Genomic DNA, 21227 nt, shown 5'->3' on the forward strand with positions numbered 1-21227 from the left:
TGACGAGAACCTTTAGTCATCCTCCTATTTAGCTTCATGCTCTTTTCTTCTCATTTAACTTATAAAATAAATGTCAGTATGAATTTGTGTTTTTCTAGTTATGTATCAACTCGGTCATTGAATGACAAGTACCAAGAGTTAACTTATTGTTTGTGGCTAATCTACAATTTTTACACATCCCACTCCCTTTTAGATCACTTTTGCCTTCATGTTGTCATTGTTCAGCTGCTTTTTAGTGGTATCTGACTCTTCATGACCCCATTTTCTACCTTATTTTACAGATGAGGAAACTGAGGCAAAAAAGGTGAAGTGACTTGTCCAGGGTCACACAGGTAGTAATTGTCTGAGGCGAGATTTGAACTCATGAAGATGAGTCTTCCTGACTCCAGGCCTGTCACTCTATGCACTGCAGTATCTAGCTCTCTCTCTTCGCCATCATAGCAGAAACAAAAATGGCGGGTAGATAAAACTGAAGGCCATGTTGTGTGCTTTTTGTTTTGTGGATCATCACCCTGGCCCCCCAGATTTCTCACTGACCTGTACAGTGTCTGGTGATAAACCTTTTCCTGCTTCACTGGGCCAGATAGGATTACTGCGGCCAGCTCCTTGAGAACACCTCCATCTGCCTACTGCCCTGCTCGCCAGTTTACAGATGGGAGAACTAAGCCAGGGAATTTAAGTCACTTGCCCAAGGCCACAGAGGCAGTAAATGTCAGAGGCACCAATGTTCTTTCCATTGTACCAAATAGTCTGTTGTGAGGCTCTCTTTGAATGTTTTCCAACTTAATATTCAGTTCGGTTCAACAAGTGCCTAGAGGCACTGTTCCAGGCACTGGGGATATAGGGCAAAAAAGTCAAACTACTTATATTTTACTAGAGAGATATACACAGGTAAGTAGAATCAAAATACAGGACAGATTAATACCAGATATTTTAGTGTTGGTGGTAGGAGAGCATTAACAACCAGTAGGATTGGCAGAGACCTTGCGTAGGCGACATCACCTGAGTCAAGTCTTGAAGGGAGCCAGGGATTTCAAGAGATGGTGGTGAGGAGGAGGGCACAGCCTGAACAAAGATGTGAGGGCTGGGGATGGACCCTTCCGTAGGGGAACAAAAAGTGGGCCAGAGTCCCTAAGGGGAATAAATGGGGGGAAAGACAGGGACTCTAGGTTGTTCACTTGCCACCTGAAAGACAGGAGAAGTAGATCCTACATTCAAGAGCAGAGATATTTGTTGATTATCTAATAGTCTGCTGGATTTTGAAAAATTCAAGGTTTTTTTGGCATTTTAAGTTTTAATATTTCAATTGATAACTTTCATGTTAAATATTTTTAGTAAAGCAGTTTTATGTATATATTTACATATATACATACACACATGTGTACACACAAATACATGAATGAATTAATGTTATAAATTAATGATATTAATTAATAAATAATAAAATCAAATAGGTGCTGCTGTGGATAGAGTGCTGGTCCCAGAGTCAGGAAAATCTGAGTTCAAATCCAGCCTCAGATACTGTGCGACTCTGGACAATTCACTCAACTTCTTTGCCTCAGTTTCCTCAATTGTAAAATGGAGATAATAGCACCTACTTCATAGGGTAGTTGAGGATCAAATGAGATAATGTTTGCAAAGTGCTTGGTATAGTGCCTGGCACATAGTAGGTACTTAATAAATATCTCTTCCCCTCCCACTGAAAAGTTATTTATTAAGCTCCTGCTGAGTGCTGGGGATATGGAAAGTGAGAAAAGTCCCATTTCTCAAGGAGTTTAAATTCCAATACACTCACAGATGCATGCATACCTGTAAGTAATATATAGGACAAAGATAGACGTAATCTTTCTTTGTTCTAGATTTTATAAGTGCTTGTCCACATGGGGCCTGTATGTCATGTGAGGACCAGTCCAGTTCTATTTATATAGACTCGTCTCCAGGTTGGCTGCATGGTCATGGATTTTTTTGGTCACAACATCTTATAAATGCTCCCTTTTGAGGTAGAGAGGAACTGTCATCTGTATTGGTGAGAGAAGCTCACAGAATCCTTGAAATCATGAAATACTCCTACCCACGCATTTATATTTGTCATTTTTTCCCCCCTATCTATTCTTTCCTCTTTAAAAAAAATGTCAGAGCAGCTACATGGTGCAGTGGATAGAGCATCAGCCCTGGAGTCAGGAGGACCAGAGTTCAAATCTGGCCTCAGACACTTACTACCTGTGTGACCCTGGGCAAGTCACTTAACCCCAATTGCCTTAAAAAAATGCCTGGGCTACCTTTGGAAAAACATACAGGGCTTTTAATGACTCCCAGGCTTCTCCCTTTTGATAAAAGTCACAGAATGCCATGGGAGCCAAAGAATTCATGTTGAAGTTCACCCAGACAGCAGTCAGGAGTTAGGGAGAAGAGGAGATGGCCTGCTTCTGTCATGACAGTAAGGCATAGCTGATACACCACATGCACGGCCTTGATGTCTACCCATTGTCTGGAGAATGAAAAGAATACCGCCATTGAGCTTGGAGGTTCTCCTGTGGAGGAGAAGATTTGTGTAGGAAGGAGATACATGGAAGTGATTATAGTCAAGTCAAAGCAAGTAGGGTTAATAAGCATTTATTAAGCACCCACTATGTACTAAGCACTGGGGATACAGAGAAAGAGGCAAAAACCACAGTCCTTCCCCTCAAGGAGCTCACGTTGGAATGCAGGAGATAAACTGCAAACCATTGTGTGTGTACCAAATGCCTACAGGCTAACTTGGTGGTGGTCACAGAGGGGGATCCAGGAAAGACCCCATGCAGCAAGTGGGGTTTCTTCTGAGATGGAGGGGAGCCAGGAGGCAGAGATGAGAGGGAGAAAAGCGTTCTGAGAAAGGACAGCCTGTCGAAGTGCCCAGAGTCAGAAAATGGAGAGTGTTGTGCAAGGCACAGCCGGGAAGTCCATGTACAGAATCCAGTGCTAGAAGGAATGCCCGTTATCAATGAGATCACAGAACCAGTGAGGTATCAATGGAACCTTAGAAGCCCTCCTGTGCTGTTGGTAACCGTGCCAAGGCCTCTGGCTTTCATTTCTCCTTCATAGAAGGAAGAATGGGAGACCTTTAGATAATTACTTTAAGCATAGTCTTTGTACAGTGGACCATGGCACCCCACCCCAGTTGTGAAAGTGATTTCCCCGTTTTCTTTGTTGTAAATTGATTAAGAACTCCTTGGGTTTCTACCTCCACTCAGTTGTTAATTATATGTTTCCAAATCGTGTACCCTGTTAAAAATCACTTACGCATAACTTGCTACCGAGAACTGGATGCATGGATTTGCAGGACAGCGTTTGGAGGCCTTGAGAAATCAATCTTAAGAGTGAGTTCACTTACCACCAAGACATATTTCCCCTGTGTATATAAACAAAAGAAGTCATAGTGTGCTGGACGTTATTTGTCCCAGATGGAGCTCTAAACTCACTTCATTTTCCCCTTCTGATGTCATGGTATGTGAGCAAGTCCTGGAGTTGGGGAGATGTGCATAGACTCTGTTGTGTCTTCTTGGAGGATGCAAGTGAGAATGTGCTGCTTAGAAAACCTTGGGTCCTCTTTTTCCTATTTGCTGTTTGCTGAGAGTGGTGTCTGCTCTGAGTCTGGCCTTGGTGCAGAAAGAATTGGAATAAGATGTTCCTATGGGTGAGTCTGGGCATCTGTAAGGACGAAGGAGGCCATCGATGCTTCTCAGTTGGAATGTCAGGAGGCCCAGCCACACAGCTGTCCCTTGTGAGATGTTATCGGCTCTGATGAAGAAAATGGAAATGGTTACCACAAGTCTGCTTCAAAGAACACTTTGGGAAGGCTCTTTGTGTGTATTGGCCTGGAATTCCTAATCTGTGTACCTGTTTTCAAGCACTTTCTGTACTTAAACACTCAGCTGTGTAGTTATGTTAGGACTTCCTGATGTCAAGAGCGTTAGATTCCTAGATTCAGATTTGGACTCTGTGTGCCTGTTGACAAGGCACATCACTTTACCTCTCTGGCCTTCCTCAGGTTATCTGTAAAATACAGGGCATTATACTGGATGATCTCAAAGAGCCTTCCCAGCTCTCAGTCCAAAATGCCATAAACTGATTCTCAGGCATCTTGAAGGCCTATAGGGTTTAATCACATGCATGTGAAAAGCACTTGCTTGCTGCTCTAAGGTAGGGAGCTCTTTGCAAGAGTTTAGAGAGGCTGTGTGGTCAGTGAAAAGAACACTTAGCTTGGGAAGTAAGGGAAACCTGAGTTTAAATCCTACTTGTAACGATCTTAAATATTGTAACAAGTAAGAATACTTGTTACTGTACAAAACAATGGTAACAAGGATAGTAGCTAGAATGTATAACACTTTAATGTTTGCAAAGTGCTTCACAGGTATTCTCATTGGCCATGAACAAAGTGTTTTTCCTCTCTGAGCCTTAGTTTCCTCAGCAGTAGAATGGAGATAATCATATGTATGAAGGCCTTTATGCGCCTCCATGCCGTCCAGCTCTCTTGGGGTTTTTGTTTATTTTTTGCTTGTTTTTATCATTGGTTCATTCCTTGTGTTTTGAAACTGGGCATGTGGTGGTGATAGAAAGGGCTGGGGGCCCAGAGCTGAGCAGCAGACTGTAAGTCATCAGAATTCTGGGTCTTGGATACAGGGTGGGAGATTTCCTTTAAGTATGGTATCTAGCTTTCTTAGTTAATCCTAGCTCTCCTCCCAAAAGTTTTGATTAGGAATAGTTGATCAAGTTGATCCAAACAGTTGTGCAGGTAGGGGAAGCACCTGGAAAGAGGAGGCTTCATTGTGTACCACAGCAGTATCGGGCCTCAGATCCCCAGAGGCGGCAGATTGACTTAGAAAATCACAAATTAACATTATCTGCCTTGTGTTGAATGTTTATTTATAGTCTCTTAAACATTTCTCAGTTAGGTTTTCACCTGGTTCTGCCTGCTCTGGGGGCTCTTGAGGGCTCTGTTATTGACCCTTCTGATAGAACATGAATCTGAACCTTTTTTTTTAATGTCATAGACCCCATCAGCAGTCTGGTGAAGCCTCTGAACCCCTTTGCACAGTAATGTTTTTTAAATGCATGTGATAAAATACAGAGGATTACAAAGGACACCAGTCATGTTGAAATACAGTTATCAATGCAAAACTAAAAAAAAAAAGTAGGAATCTCAGATGCAGAGGCCCTGGGTTTGAATCCCAAGGTCTCTTTGTGTGGTCCTGGCCTAGTTGTCAGTTTCTCTCATGACCGTTCTCCCTCTTAATCTATAACATTATGGAGGGGAAACTATTTCAAAAGTACTCTGTAACATGTGACTGCTTCTATCCTAGGGTCTGGGCAGAATGGACTGATGTCTGCTGTAAAGCCATCCACAAAGAAAATCTCAAAAGTGGAGAAGCTTTGACTGGTTTAAATTTTATTATGCATGCCAAACAGGAGTCCAGTTGAATAGAACTTTTCCCTTGAGATCCATGGCCTGAGACCAAGTTGGGGCCTCTCCTAAAGGATCCCAAGGGAAATGTTTCATTCAGTGGAACCTCCGTGAGTTGGGTTTCCAGAGTTTGGTTTGGTTTTGAGCTTTGTTACCAAAGTGAGGTTAACTGGGAATCACTGACCTTGAACCACACAGTATCGGCATAATTAATCCAGCTTAGAAGTTAGCTTCCTCATTAACCTCAAGTCGCTTCCTTCAAAAGAGAGTTGGGGGAGAAAGAGAGATGGATATCTAAATTTTGCAGTCTCTGAAAAATGCAGAGGGAAATGGAGATCCTAATGGAGGTAATTTTTGTTTCTTAGTCACTAAGTATATGCACACACATGTGTACATATATGCATTATATTTGTGCATTTGTACAATGTGTGCATGTATATATGCATGTGCATGTATGCATGCAGGCATATATACGTTGTATGTTTGCCTTGTTTTTGAAAATTTCAGATGTTATCCCATTAAGAGGACTTGGAGTGATAATTTTTCATTTCTTTAGAAGAAATCCATAATAAACTCTTCAAAGAAACAATCTTGTTCTGTTGAGTGAGCCTTGTAAAACCATGGCCTGTTGGGGCTGGAAGGGCCCTTTGGAGATTCTCTCATTCAGCGATCTTGACTTTACTTTTGTCATCTGGGGATGTCTAAGAAGCCCGTCTCATAATAGTGTTTTTATGCAAAAAAATAAAAATAAAGAGGATTACAAAGAAAACCCTTTGTATCTCAAAATATGCTGTCAAAATACTTTAAAGAAAAGACCATGAAGCCTAAGTCCTGAACCCTTCCTCTGATCCAACCCTGTCATCTCACTGATGAGGAGAGTGGAAGCACAGAGAGGCAGGATCCCTTGTTCAATGTCATTCCTCTAGCTTGTGGCAAAGTCCAGACTAAACCCCCTGTTGATCTAGGGGGGAGGCTGCTGGGCTGCTCTTTGGTGTGTGCATGGGTAGAGATGGGAGGTGGACAAGCTCTGTAGTCCTCCTTGGTCCCTACAGAGTATTTTGCCTTAAAGGAAAGAAATTACTTTAAAAAACTCTTTTGCAAAAACTCACTTCCTGACGATATCAGAGTGCCAGCTAACATTGTGCTGTACGTTTATTCTCCTTGGACTTATTCAGGGAATAAAAGGAACATTTATCTTTGTTGAATGAGACATTAATAATGTAGATCATTTTTGAGTAGCCAGAGTAAGGTGGAGGGTTGAAAAAATTATCCGAGTGATAGAAACAAACCCCAAACCTTTGAAATGTTGAGCTTATTGGTATGATTTTGGGGTTTTATTTGGCAGTGGGGGTAATATTAGTAACCTGTCTTGTTGATTTGGCCTCCACATGAAGGATAAGGAATAAAGACAAGCAAGGGCGAGCCAGAAGCTTGGCCAATGACCACGTGTTGGGCACAGTCCTACCACCCACATTTTCTTTCAAGTGTAAGAACAAGAGCATTCTTCCAGGACTAATGTTATTTCATTCCTGGCCTCAGTTTCTCACCTAAGTCCATTCTCACATGCACAGCCATCTGTTGGAATATGTACATGTGGATGTGTGCTAGCACGGCCAGTTCAAGATTTTAGTCATCTGAGTTCACAGATCTTAGGCTGGAAGAGACTTCAAAGGTTATCTAACATAGATGAGGAAACTGAGGCCCACAGAGTTTAGTTGACCTGCTCAAGGTCACATAGATAGCATCTGAAGAGGCACTCAACCCTAAGTCCTCTGATTGCAGAGCCAGTATTCCTACTGCTGGGTTCCATGTTTTCTTGCCCCTCTGCCTTTGTTCTTGATGGCGTAACCAACTCAAAATGATTCAGTAGTGCACCCTGACAGCCAGGAAAGGTAATGGAAAGGAAAGGGAACATCCAAGAAGAAGGAGGTGAGCATCCCACTCAACTTTGCTATGGTTCAATTCTACTCACCAAATTTTAGGAAGGAAATTGGTCAATGAGAAGACATCCGGATGAGGACAATTGGGATGGGAAAGGCCTTGGTTCTCGCCTCATTAGGATCAGTCGAAGTAGCCAAGGATGTTTAGCCTGGAGAAGGAAGGATTTAGGGGGTGCTGACATGGCAGCAGATACTTATCCCTGGAAGAGAGGGATTGGTTCCAGAAGGAACAACTAATAGCCATGGTGGCTGTTAAAAGGAGATAAATTTCAGCTTGATTTCAGGAAAATCTTCCCAGTAATTAGAACCGTCCTTGAGTTGAACGGGCTGCATCGGCAACTAGGGATTTCCCCGACCCCTCAGTGCCCTGAAGGTTTTCAGAATGGGCCCACTTGGTTGGCCTCTTGTGTAGGGGATGTGGTTGAGGGAATTCTTTCTAGTTGCAGCTTGGCCTCAGTGGTCACAGAGATCCATTCCAGCTCTTACAAGTGAAGGATCTGTGAATGTCTGCCCATTGGAGTCATCTTCTTCTTCTTCTTCCCCTCCCCCTCTCCCCACTGGAGTCTTTTTTTAAGTCCTGCTGATCTACTTCTCCAGTGGTTGTTTCTCTGTTTCTTGCCAGGAGGTCTTAGCTCCTTGCTGGCACCTCCTCCAGATCATACTCTCCAGCAGTAGGTGTCCCTCAGGGTTCTATCCTGGGCTGTCTTCTCTTCTCCTTCTGTTCTTCACTTGGTGGTGTCTTTAGTTCCCATGGATTTAATTTTCGTCTTGATGCTGACGATTCTCAAATCTACCTATCCTGCCCTAACCCTCTGCTTGTCCTCCAGTCTCGCATCTCCAATTAATTGCCTTTCAGATGTCTTTGACTGGATGTCCGCTAGACATCTTAAATTCGACATGTCCAGAATAATTCATTATCTTTTACTCTAAATCCTTCCCTTCCCTGCCCTTACTGTAGAGGGCAACACCATCCTCCCAGCTTAGTAATGGCATGGCTCTCCCAAGAGCAACTGATAACCTCTCCAGTTTTTTAATTTTTTCTTTATTTTTGTAGGAATGATTGGTCGTTATATTCTCATGATACGTGTGTGTGTGTGTGTGTGTGTGTGTGTGTGCGCACGCGTGCGCGCGTGTTCCCCTCCTACTTTCCCTATTACTATAAAGAGCCACACCATCCTCCTAGTCCCTCAGGCTCACAACCTAGGAGTCTGTCCTGAATTCCTCACTATGTCTCACCCCCCATATCCAAGCTGTTGATAGACTTGTTGATTTAGCCTTTGAGACATCTCTCGAATATGCCCCCTTCTCTCCTCTGACATTGCCACCACCCCGGTGCAGACCCTCCTCATCTCACACCTGGATCTTTGCAATAGCTGCTGACGGGCCTGACTCTCCTATCCTCCATTCAGACACCGAAGTGCTCTTTATAAAGTGCAGGTCTGATCATGTCACCCTCACCTACTCAGTAAAATCCAATGGCTCCCTGTTGCCTCCAGGATGAAATACAAAGTTCTGTGTTTGGCATTCAAAGCCCTTCATAACCTACCCGCCTCTTACCTTTCCAGCCTTCTTACACCTTACTCCCCAATACGTACTCTGAAAACAGTGTCCGGACTCTTGGCATTTTCAGTAACTGGCCCCCATACTTGGAATTGCCTCCTTTTCTGTCTCTGCCTCCTGGCTTCCTTCAAAGTTTAGCTGACGACCTTCCTACAAGAAGGTTTCCTGATTCTTCCTTAATTAGCGCCCTTCCTCTGAGATTATTTCCAATTTATCTCATATCACCTCACACTTGGAGTTTTTGAAAATAGCTGCTGGTGGGGTTGGCCTGCCTCAAGTCTCTTGCCACTCCAGTCCATCCTTCATTCAGCCAGTAAAGTGGCTGAAAAAGTAAAAATTCATTCTTTCTCTCTCTTTCTTTCTCTCTCTTTCTTTCTCTCTCTCTCTCTCTCTCTCTCTCTCTCTCTCTCTCTCTCTCTCATCCTTTGTACATACATACATACATATATACACATATGTATATATGAGTATATACACACACAATCATTGTTTACACTCTAAGCAATGATTTTCTAGGGGGAAAAGAGTCTTTTGAATTTGAACAGTTTTCGCTTTGGCAGTCCAGTTACTTGGCAGATTGTACCCATTTAATTGTATCCAGTTCAGTCCTTGAAAGCAAGGGGTTGTTTGATGGATATACAAGATTAAAATTGATTACTTTTATGGGAATTTGTGCTCAAAAATGCATTTCTCTGCCTAGTAGATGACGTCTTTGCTGGGGAAATTCCGGTCCAATGAGATCATAAAAACCATTCACAGAAAAGAGCCAGAGTGAGGGCAAGAGCTTTCTGTAGTTCCCGATGGATTGGTCCTCAGGTTGGCTGTGGTGTCCTTAAGGAGAACAAAGTCTCCTCCCTTGCCCTGAAAGGCATCTAAACTCTCAGTTCATTGCCCCATTTTCCCCTCCCACTAACGTCCGCAAGTTTTAATGTTCTCCTCTCTCCTACTACGAGCTTCTTCACCTGCCTTTGTCCCTACCATCTCCCATGCTTGGAATGCTCTGCAAATTGTGTCCCTCAAGCAGCATCTTCTCCATGAAGCCCTTCCTGATTGCCCCCACCGTTGGGGTCTTCCCTCCCAAGTACCTTATGGGTAGTAACTGTATATATTTGTATTCATTCACTTTATACTTAGGCTGCTCTAGTTGGGTTTCCCACATACTTGTTGTCTTTCTACATTAGGACATGAGCTCCTTGGAAGTAAGGGTCATTGTGTATCTATTCTTAATATTGCTTAATAGTTGCTTAATAAATAAACACTTGTTGGTTGAAACCTGGTCAGTGAAGTGGGAGGAAAATAAATTATTTGGACAAAATGGACAGTGATTTAAATTGATCATCACCAGCTCCTGCATTGTATGTGGTGATGGTTTGCTTTTCATTCTTGAATATAGTTTGTATGTGGGAGAATATCCCAGTGAGGACTTGGGCCTGTGTGGTCTTTTAAATAGTTATGTAAAGCAAGAGCTTGAGTTTGAACAAAGTGCTACTTTGGTTTTTCATTTTGAAAAAAAATGTGATTGAAGCCTGGGCATGTGGCTGGCTTAAAAAGATCAGTCTGTATCCCATTACTTACTTCTTCCCATTCAAGTTAAAAATCATACTTACGAAATGAAAGAAGCTCCTCGTGATAATCATTCCTTTTATATATATAATGTGTATATATATATATATATATATATATATATATATATATAATTGAAAGTGTATTATTATGAGATCCGCACCAACCAGCTAATAATTTTTGGCGAAAGAGGCATACTTGTGAGCTCAGGTCATTCTGTTGACTAATGCATTTCTTGATGATTTCATGGGAAAGTCATTTCCCCTTCCAAAGATGTCATTTTAGAAATGGCTCTGTCGGTTTTCAGTCAGGGTAGGCACTTTGTGACAGAGTCTCCCCTGGAGACCGTCTTTTACCTTCCTTGTATTCTCTGTGCCTGGTGCAGTGCCTGCCTCCTCACAGGGACTTGATAAATGCTCATTGACCAACTGGCATAATTTGTTCAATCATAGATTTAGAGCTGGAAAGAAACTTAAGAGCCATCGTCAACTCAAACCCCCATTTTACAGGTGAGGAAGTCGAGCCCTAGAGAATTCAGTGCCTTGCCACGGGTTACACACTAGTACGTGCCCCAGATGGGCTCTGGTCCCATCTATTCCTGATGCCGAGTCCAGTGGTTAGCAGTTGTGACATACTTATTTTAATGCACTCACCTAAAGTAACTTCTGTGAATTTAATTGCCATAATCTTTTCCCATTCCTTTCTGCCTAATAGGGGTGTTGATGAACCGGTGAGTGCCCAGTGCAAGGTGACTAGAATGGGGGAAGAGTCTTGAAGTCCTACCCTTTGAGGGTTGATCGAAGGCTGGTTTAGAGAATGTTGAATATTGAGCCAGAGGATCGATATCCTTCTGTCACTTTTGGTCTTGGCCTAGTCACTTAACCTGGGTGAACTCAGTTTCCCTCTCTGTAAAATAAAATAATTGTTCTAGAAGAGGGGTCCCTAACCTTTAAAAATGTCATGGACCCCTCTGGCCATCTGGTGAAGCCTATGGACCCTTTCTGGAATAATGCCTCTGAATACATAAAAAGAGGTGCACAGCATTACAGTGGAAACCAATTATATTGAAATACAGTTATCAAATTTTTTTTTTAAGTTCACAGATCCCAGGTTAAGAATCTCTGGCACTAGAAGGACTCCCTGGTCCTAGCTAGCTCCAAATCACTTACCTGGGAAATGGTGTTTTTAGTTTCAAGGAGAGAAGACTTGGGCACTGACGACCATTTTAGTATTGGAAAGGCCGTCATGTGCAAAAGCCATTAGGCTTGATAGATTGATCCATTGGTTGATAAATCTCTTATTAAATGCTTTCTTTTTGTCACCATCTGTGTTTGTAGCACTGTGCTAACTTGCCATACCGAGTAAAAAGTAAAAAAAAAAAACACCCAAGACAGTAGAAGGAAGAATGGGGACATAGACCAGCGGGGCACTGTTGGCATTAGAATGTTCACTTTAATTTCTGCTTTAAAAAATTATGCAACAAAAGCACAATTTCAGATATGACTTTTCCCCCTTTTATTTATTGTTATTTTCATGTTTATTAGGGTTTTGTATAATTTCATAATTAAAAATGAAAATTTTAAAAAGCAGTTCATTATGACTAACGTGGAAGTATCTTACATGATCGTGCATGTATAACCTATATCCAGTTGCTTACAGTCTCAGGGAGGGGATGGAGAGGAAGGAGGGCTAGCATTTGGAACTCAAAGCTAAAAAAAGAAAACCGGATAAGTGTTAAAAATTGTTTTTACATGTAATTGAGGGAAAATAAATTATTATTATTATTTTTTTAGAAAAGCAATTGGTTAGTCTTCGTTTGCTTGCAAAACCCAGGCCATTGGATGGAAGTTGTGGTTTGAGATTTGATGGGAAGAAAAACTTCCTAACATCAAGTCATTGTATCTGGAAGGGGAAAAGAGTGACGTTCCTCAGTCTTCAGGTCACCTGGAGCCATCCATTCAGCCTCAGAAGGGATGAGAACTGGGCTCTTCCTGCTCTCCATGAGAATATAAGCTCCTTGAGGGCAGGGCTGTTTCATTTCTGTCTTGGTATCCCCTCTGCCTGGCATATAGTAGGCACGTAATAAATGTTGAATAGAATTCTCCTTGATCATTCCAGCCATACATGTGGTACAAAAGTGGTTTGGAGTCAGAGGACCTGGATTCAGAACCTGCCTCTGTGACCTTTGACAAGTCATTTAGCTACCACAGACCTCAGTTTTCTCACCCATAAAATGGGGAGTTAGACTAAGTATCTGCATTTATGACCCTGTGATCCTTCTGCCGTCGCTGAGGTCAGCTTGCACGGGTGTGGCTTCTGATGTCATACTTGGTTTTTCTGCTCACTGTCTGTGTTGAGTAGAACCATACCCCGTTTCCTTTTCTCTCTTATTCTTTTGGTATTTCATAAAGCGTTAGGGAGGTATCTGCTCGCTCATTCCTTCCTTCCTTCATCTGTTTATTTACTTACTCATTTGCTTATTTATTCACTTATCAATTACATTAACTCAACCATTTCAAAATGGATCTATTTAATTTAATTTGATTTATTTGGTTTTTTAAGAGGAGGGGTCTGCTCATTTATAATTCAGAGATAGAGAGGGTGGCTACCTCTAATTCTGGATTAGCTGTCAACCCTCTGCTCTAGTACCACAGGATTATTGAGTTGCAGTTGAGATAATTTATATGAAAAGCTTTCTAGAACACCCCAATGCCGTTATTATCATCAGTAACAACAATGAGAGGCATCATGTGGGGCATGGAGAGAGAGTTGGGAGGACTTGGGTTCAAATCCTGCATCTAAGGTCTGCTGGTGGTATGACCCTGGGCAAGTCCTGAGACCTCTCAGCGCCCTAAGACTGAAGAGAAATCGCCATCATCCATTGGTGGAACGAGGTTCTACTTTGGACAATGGTTCTTAATCTGGGATCCACAGACAAGGTGAATTTTCTCGTCTTGAAAGGCCGGAGATCTAACTCAATAGTCCTTCCAGTCTAAACACCCAGACTCTTGGATTCTGGGTGAGATGTTGCGGGGGCGGGGGGAACCCACAAGCCATGGCTGCCGCCCTGCTCGCCTGCGTGTGTCTACAAGGCAGATGTCAAGGATGTCTCTGGGGAATGCGGGCGGTTGGCCTGGGACCTTTGGGTGTGAGGAGGCATCCAGGGCTCCTCTGAAAGTCGGCCCTCTGGGGAGAGCCCAGGGCCTGGGAGCTGAGCTACCTAAGATGCCACCGTCTCTGATTGTACCTGAGGTCACAGTTCTTAACCTGTGTCAGGACGGATTCCCTTCTCACCTTCAGTGACCCCCAGATTCACTCATTTAGTCACTGAACTTTTATTAAATGCCTCCTATGGGCCAGACACTGTGTTAAGTGCTGGGGTTACCCAAAGAGGCAGAAGACTGTCCGTGCCCTCAGGGAGCTCACAGTCTACAAAATTATTCTTTTTTAAAGTTTTATTTATTTAATTTTTAATTTATACTATAAAACAAGCATTTCTGTAATATAATAAAAAAGATGGTTGCGCATGAAACTGAAAATCTATTATGTATACCTTGTTACTCCTTTTAAATATATAATAAAGTCATCATGTAAATTTTTATTTCCTTTTATTTTGTCCCTCCACCCCATCCTATCTTGTCCTAGAGATGGCTACCATTAGACACAAATATGTGTGTGTGTGTGTGTGTGTGTGTATACATACATATATATGTAAAATTATTCTGTACATGCTTCTGTGTATCAGTTAATCTAATTATTGCCATTGTATAACTTCGAATTAATCATGAAAACACTGGACCTCAGTGTGGGGAAGCCGCCAGGATCGGGGGGAAGGCAGAGGACTAAGGTTTGAGTCTCGGGTCTGTGCCTTGGGTAACTCCCTCATTTCCTACCTGTGTGGCTTGGGGCCAGTGACTCCACCTGCCATCCATTTCCCACTCTCCTGACTTGCCAAGGTGAGTGGGTCTCTTCTGGCCCTAAGTCTGCGATCCAGTGGCGCTGCTGTGTGGCTTTGGGCCAGGCCCCTCTCCTCTCTGGGCCTCACAGATCCCTCTCCTGTCCTCAGATCTCTTCCGGCTCCACATCTATGATCCTTTCAGAATGCTTGCACTGGAGATGTTCAAAGGAAAGGCTGATGGCTCACCTATGTAAAAATATTCTCAGCTATCGATGGGTTCCGGGCCAAGAACATACTTGTGGTTCAAGGTCCCTTTGGTTTTGGCAGGCCTTCTGTGTCTCATATGGGCAGACAAGAATGGGGTGTCTTCTTGGTTGTTACTGGGCGGTATCTGCAAAGGGCCAGGAAAGAAGGGGTGTCTTTTGCTAACACTAGCTTATAGACTGGGTTTTGCTTTTCCAGAATGTTGCAAATCCTCCAATTTCACATTTGTCAGCAATTCTTTGCTTTCTCAGGAGCTGCGATAAGTGTGATAAGTGCTTGACCGAGGTCTCGTGGGGCATGTGGGCTTCCTCATTCCCTCCCTCTGCACCTCTCTATTTTTGTCCCTCTTGTCTCTGAGGATGCAGGTCCCCTCCCTTCCAGCCCATCATCTGTACCTTCGGCCCGTCCCCTCCAGCAGTAACCTCCACACTCTCCTCTTTCCCTCCCCTATAGGAACAGCCTGCTAACCATCCCCTCACCTCTTGGTGGGACACGCCGACTGTCTTCACTTGATGGAGCAGAAGCAGGATCAGGCTTGTTTCTCTTGCTCCCAGATGCAGAATGAGGAGCAGGGGCAAATTTAGACTTGGTGCCTGACAACGGACAGGCTGCCTCTGGAGGGAGGGATGCGCTCCCCCTCTCTGGACACCAGGTGGCCCTGGGTCTTGGTCCAAGTGGGCTCTGAGGTCAGGAGTGCCGTCCTTAGCGCTGGCCTTCAAAGACCAGCTCCTCGTACTGCCTGGGTAACCTTGGTATCCAGTCCTGTCCCTTCTCTGGGACTCAGTCATATTATCTCTAAAGTGAGGGGGTTGAACTAACCGATATTCTAAGGTTTCTTCTAAATCTGTGACTCTGATTTATTCTAGCTCCATGAACTAGAATTTTGTGAATAGACTCTTCATGTATGTGACGGACTTTATCTGATCCCTTCATCAGTTAATGCCCTCCCTGCCATCCATCCATCCATCCATCCATCCATCCATCCATCCATCCCTCCGTCCATCCTCCCATACACACATACGCACGTGCAATTTTGTATATGTTTTTGAATAGGCATATTATGTACATAGTGCCACCTCTAACAGAAAGCAAGCCCCTTGAGGACAGGGACTGTTTCTTTTTTTTTGTCTTTGTGTCTTCAACACTTAGCACAGTGTCTGGCACATAACAGGCACCAAATAAATACTGATTGATTGATTGATTGAATAATATCTGTTATTATACAAAATGTCCCTTCAAATAATACTCATAGCTTGTGAGCTCACTATCTTGGTATGTGCAGGAGAGAACGCTGCAGGTACAAGGCTTCAAGCCTTGAATGGATAGACTTATGTCTATGAATCAGTCAATCAGCAAATGTGAATTAAGCAGTTTCTTTCCATGGCTGGAGATACAAAGAAGCAAAAACAATCTTTGCCATTGAGGAATTTAACTTTCCAGGGGCAAAGTGTCCAATTGAATGGAATGGAATCAGTCACCAAAGTGTGAGTCCTGGAGGGCTGCCATCTTTGTTTCTTGCCTGGGGAGGAAGAAGACGTTCACTTTACCCCTGGTGGAGAGCTCAGCTGCTTCCTGCCTGTTGGGCCTGGTGAAAACAGACGTAAGGCTCTCCTCGTCCCCTTGCTGGCCACTTATTTTTCATTAGGCTTTGATAATCTGTTCTCTGTTCATTTTCTAAAATGGGGCATTTGGTCTTTTAGTACAAACAGGTTTGAAAACATAGATGGATAGATGAGGCCAAGCCCAGAGGTGCCTGGAGGCTTCCTCCCATGCTGTAAGGAGGAAAAGTCCAAGCTAACATTTTTCAAAATGTTGGAACTGGGGAAAACATGGTAAAGCCTTGCATTTCTATCTTCCTGTTCAAAAAGACCAGGCCCTCTTATAAGACCATAGGAATTTTGGAGCTAGAAGGGACCCAAAAAGGTCATCTAATAAACAAACAATGGAGCTGGAGGTAAAGTGACTTATTCCCAAGGTCATACAGGAACATTAATCATTGGAGTGGGATTTGAATCCAGAACTTCTGCCTGTAGAGTTTTCTCCACAGTGCCCAACTCCCTTCTCGTTTTGACAGAAGAGGAAACTGAGGCCCAGAGAAGTCACTTGGCATCACACAGCTTGTAAATATCTGGGGCAGGATTCCAAGGATGGTTTCCTGACTCCAAATTCAGTGCTTTCCAACTCATATTCCCCAATTTATTTTGTCATACTGTATTACTAGGATTCTTCACCTTTTTTTTTTTTTAAATCATTGAACCCCTTTGGAGGTCTGGTGAAGCCTGTGGTCACCTCAGAATAATGTTTTCAAATACATGAAATACAACACATGGAATTTCAAAGGAAATCATTATACTATAAATGTATGTAAATATAACTATGTAACTATAATATAATTATGCATTTATATTATTATATTATATAATGATATTACATTTTACAATTATATTAAAATTAAAATGTAGATTTTTTTTTCTCAATCAAGTTCACAGACCCTCCGAAAATCTGTGTGCTGTCTGTGTGGACCCCCTGATTAAGAACCTCTTTTAGAGGTTCTGTATAAGCTCCTTGAGGGCAGGGGGGACTGTCTTGCTTGTTTTCATTTATTTCCCTAGTATTTAGTGCATGATAATCATTTAAAATGTTTATTCATTCATTCATTCATTCATTCATTCATTCATTCATTCATTCATTCTTTAGAACAGCCTGCAATTCACTGTTGACAGTTTGGAAAAAGAGGGCAGTGGGAATGGGTAGTTGTGGTGGGACCTGGACAGAGACTTCTGTGTTTGTTTCACTTCTACTATAGAAGAGAATTTATAATTGTCTGCTTTTCAGCAAAGAAGAGTCTTATAGATGGGGGAAGGTTAGCTGCTCCTGGGGTTCTAGCCTCTGCCTCATTGACCTCCCAGGCTTTGTGTTCCAGATCCAGCTGCTGGCTTATTCGTGCCTGTTTTTAGGGAAGTGTGGGTCATCTGACCGATGTGTGGTGGCTTTTATGTTTTTAAATTTTTTTAATCCCCAAGAATTTAAATGGCAATGGCCGTGCCTCCCTTGGTGCTCAACTACCTTCCTTGTGTGTTGTGTTGATGCCAGAGCCAAAGGATTGCTCGTTCTGGCATAATGAGGCATTTCGCTATTATTGGGTAAGAAAGATTGAATATTAGGATGCAGGGGCTTGCCAGGTTCCTTGATAGATTACAGTCTGGTTGCCTAGGCAACTCAGCAGTGTGAATATTATAGGAACTCACAGCTCCCAGGCTGTGGTGGTTGTGAGATGCTGGGCTGAAAGCTTTTCTCCCCCAGACCTTCCCCTCCTTGGAGGAACGTGGTCCATCTTGGGGATGCTGGAGGACTCGGTGCCTCACTTGGAATGTGGAGCCCATTGTGAGCAGTCACTAAGGGAACAGCTGCCAATGGTCTGCCGGGGGAAGATGCTTCAGTGGGAGGCAGTGAGCTTCAGGACAAAAGCCCACCGAAACGCCTGGATGACGAGGGCCAAAGGGATTTGTGGAGACATGGACGGTGCTGTTTGGTTAATGCATATTTGTGATTCAGAGCATCGGACATTGAGAGCTGGAAGATTTATAGTCTTGTAGGTGGTCTATACCATCTTCCCTTCACTTTACAGAAGAGGGAAACTGAGGGCCAGGTGGGAAGTGACTCAATGGAGGGAGGTCCTGTAAGTCATAGAACCCTGGTATCACAGATGTAGCACTGGATGGGAGCTGAAGCAGAGCCAGAATTGGAGCTCTTGGCCCCTGGTATCTAGGCAGATGGTAGGTTTGGAGCTCGGAGGGACCTTAGAGGATTGCAGGTTTGTAGACTCTTGGAAGGCAGGGTCTGTCTTTTGCTTCTTTGTTTCTAGCACAGTGCCTGGCACATAGTAGGCACTTGATAAATGTTTACTGACCACTTGATTGATTGGTTAACTCCAACCTCGCTCAGTTTGGAGAGGAAGAAACAGGGCCCAGAGAGTGACTTACCCAGGGTCACACATCTTATGAGTCTGTAAAGTGGGTTAGGAGCCCTTGACTCCAGAGCCAGACTCTTTCATCCTGTTCTTACCATCCATCATTCATAAGGCCGAAAATTTACCCCACACTTTTGTGACTGTTTTGTATAGTCTAGGGAGGAATAATTTAGTTTGGAGCATCTAGGTGGCACAGTGGATCGAGCACTGGCCCTGGAGTCAGGAGGCCCCGAGTTCCAGTCTGGCCTCAAACACTTGACACTTTCTGGCTGTATGACCCTGGCCAAAGTCACTTAGTCTCAATTGCCTCACAAAAAAGAAAAAGGAATAATTTAGCTTTCTGTGAGCGGTTTTAGAGTCAGACCCAAAGTTACCCCTGGAAAGTCTCGGGCTTCCCCTAAAGGACCTCATCCCTGTTTCTCCCTTCTTCAACCCCCGAAAGAGAAAAAAGATTCTTCATTTTCATTTTATTAATCCAGTGCTATTGGATTGACATCTACTCAATCAATGTTGTGCGTGATTCAGAGAAGGAAAAGAAAGGGATTTCCCTAATGTTGGTCAGGAGTTAAAGATGGAAGAATGATTTTTCTCTTTGTTTTCCCTGGAGCTATTTATTATAGAAGTAGGATTCTGAATGAAATTAGCTCTCATGATGTTTCTTGAAGGCCCCACTATAAGCTGGAAATAACTGTGTTAGCATTTATATTTTTTAATTACATGCAACTTGTATTTTCAAACTTTAAATGAGTCAGTAGGCTTCTGCCTAATTAGTGTAATGTACAGAATCACGTGGTAAATTGCTTTAATTTAAAACACGATTATTCCTGAAACTACGGCTTTATAGCTTGAATGATCACTTTTAATTTACGTTCAAATATAAATCAGCCTCCTTTCTTTTTCTTGTTGCATTTAGATGAAAATTCTGACTTTCAGAAGGGGAAATTAAATATGTTTCATGTATGTGGGATTGGTGTGGCCTGCCTTCCCAATTTAGTTAAGTGAAATTAAGCCGTGGAAATATGTAGGTCATGTGGTTACCACAAATGTTTAGAAAATAGGCCTGATAATTTGAGGATTTAGTGCGGACTTGCATGGGGAGTTTGTCAAATTGATACATACATGTAGACAAATATGTACACAGAGATACACATGTGCATACGTATGTTTACATCTATAGATGTATGTTGATAGTTATAGATAAATGATGGGTAGATTATGGATAGATTGGTATAGGTAAAAGATGGATCAGAGTTGGATAGAAAGCTAGATATGGATATATGGGTGGAAGGATAGATAGGACAGAAAGAAAGAAAGAAAGAAAGAAAGAAAGAAAGAAAGAAAGAAAGAAAGGAAGGAAGGAAGGAAGGAAGGAAGGAAGGAAGGAAGGAAGGAAGGAAGGAAGAAAAAGAAAGAAAGAAAGAAAGAAAGAAAAAGAAAGAAAGAAAGAAAGAAAGAAAGAAGAAAGAAAGAAAGAAAGAAAGAAAGAAAGAAAGAAAGAAAGAAAGAAAGAAAGAAAGAAAGAATCTCTAAAGGTAGAGCATTTATTAAGTACTTACTTCATGTCAGGTACTATAAGTCCTGGTGACACTAATACGAGCAAACAAGAGATTCCCTGCCTTCAAGGAGTTTACAGTCTAACAGGGCACAACAACATAGAATAGATGAAGGGAGAAGAGGAGGGGTTTTCCTCAAATGTTCTGCCATGAGAGGATATGGGAAGCTTTCAGGAAGACCTGAATTTGAATCCATTTCCTAGCTGGGTGATGCTGACCTATCCCAAATCCCAGTTTTTTGTCTGTAAAATGGGGATAAAATTAAAACTGACTTTACAGTAGGGGTTGCAAGAATCAAGTGAGAATAACATTGATAACGTACTTTGTAAACTTGAGAATGCTTTATCATTGCTGGTCATTATCTTGCTGTAATAATAAGAGCTGCTGTTGCCTAGGACTTTAAGGTTTACAAAGCACTTAGGTGTCTGACTTTGTTTAATGCTTCTCAGCAATCCTTCGAGGTCAGTGTTGTTATTTTCCTTATTTTACAGATGAGGAAACTGAGGTTTGAGGGCCTTGCTTAGTATCACACAGATAATGCATGACCCAGATTGGATTCAAACACAGAACTGTGTGCAGGGCTCTGTCGTCTTCTTCTTATTATTTTTTTTCTTCCCCTCTTTGGTGAAGCAGTCGGGGTTAAGTGACTTACCCAGAGTCACACAGCTAGTAAGTGTCAAGTGTCTGAGGCCAGATTTGAACTCAGGTCCTCCTGACTCCAGGACCAGTGCTCTATCTACTGCGCCACCTAACTGCCCCTAGAGCTCTATCTAATACAAGGGAAGGAAATAAACATTTGTATAGCGTGTGCTAAGGAATTTGCAATTATTATCTCATTTGGGGGGTAGGTGCTATTATCACCCCCATTTTATGGATGAGGAAACTGAGGTAGACAGGGGGTAAGAGACTTGCCCACGTTCACACAGCTAATAAGGATCTGAAGCGGGATTTGAATTCAGGTCTCCCTGACTGGCTCTCTACCCGCTGTGCCACCCAGCTGCTCAAGAACAGAAATCGGCCTTGCAATGTGCATTCTTAG

At 42.7% G+C, this 21227-nt stretch overlaps 1 protein-coding gene across 2 annotated transcripts in view; it reads left to right on the forward strand.

Annotated features, from left to right (window-relative positions):
* Positions 1-21227, forward strand: part of FNDC3B (fibronectin type III domain containing 3B) — a 392602-nt gene that overhangs the window by 105721 nt on the left and 265654 nt on the right. The window lies entirely within an intron of this gene.

This window comes from Phascolarctos cinereus, unplaced genomic scaffold (assembly GCF_003287225.1).
Source record: "Phascolarctos cinereus isolate Bilbo 61053 unplaced genomic scaffold, phaCin_HiC Scaffold_7;HRSCAF=346, whole genome shotgun sequence".
NCBI classification, from domain to species: domain Eukaryota; kingdom Metazoa; phylum Chordata; class Mammalia; order Diprotodontia; family Phascolarctidae; genus Phascolarctos; species Phascolarctos cinereus.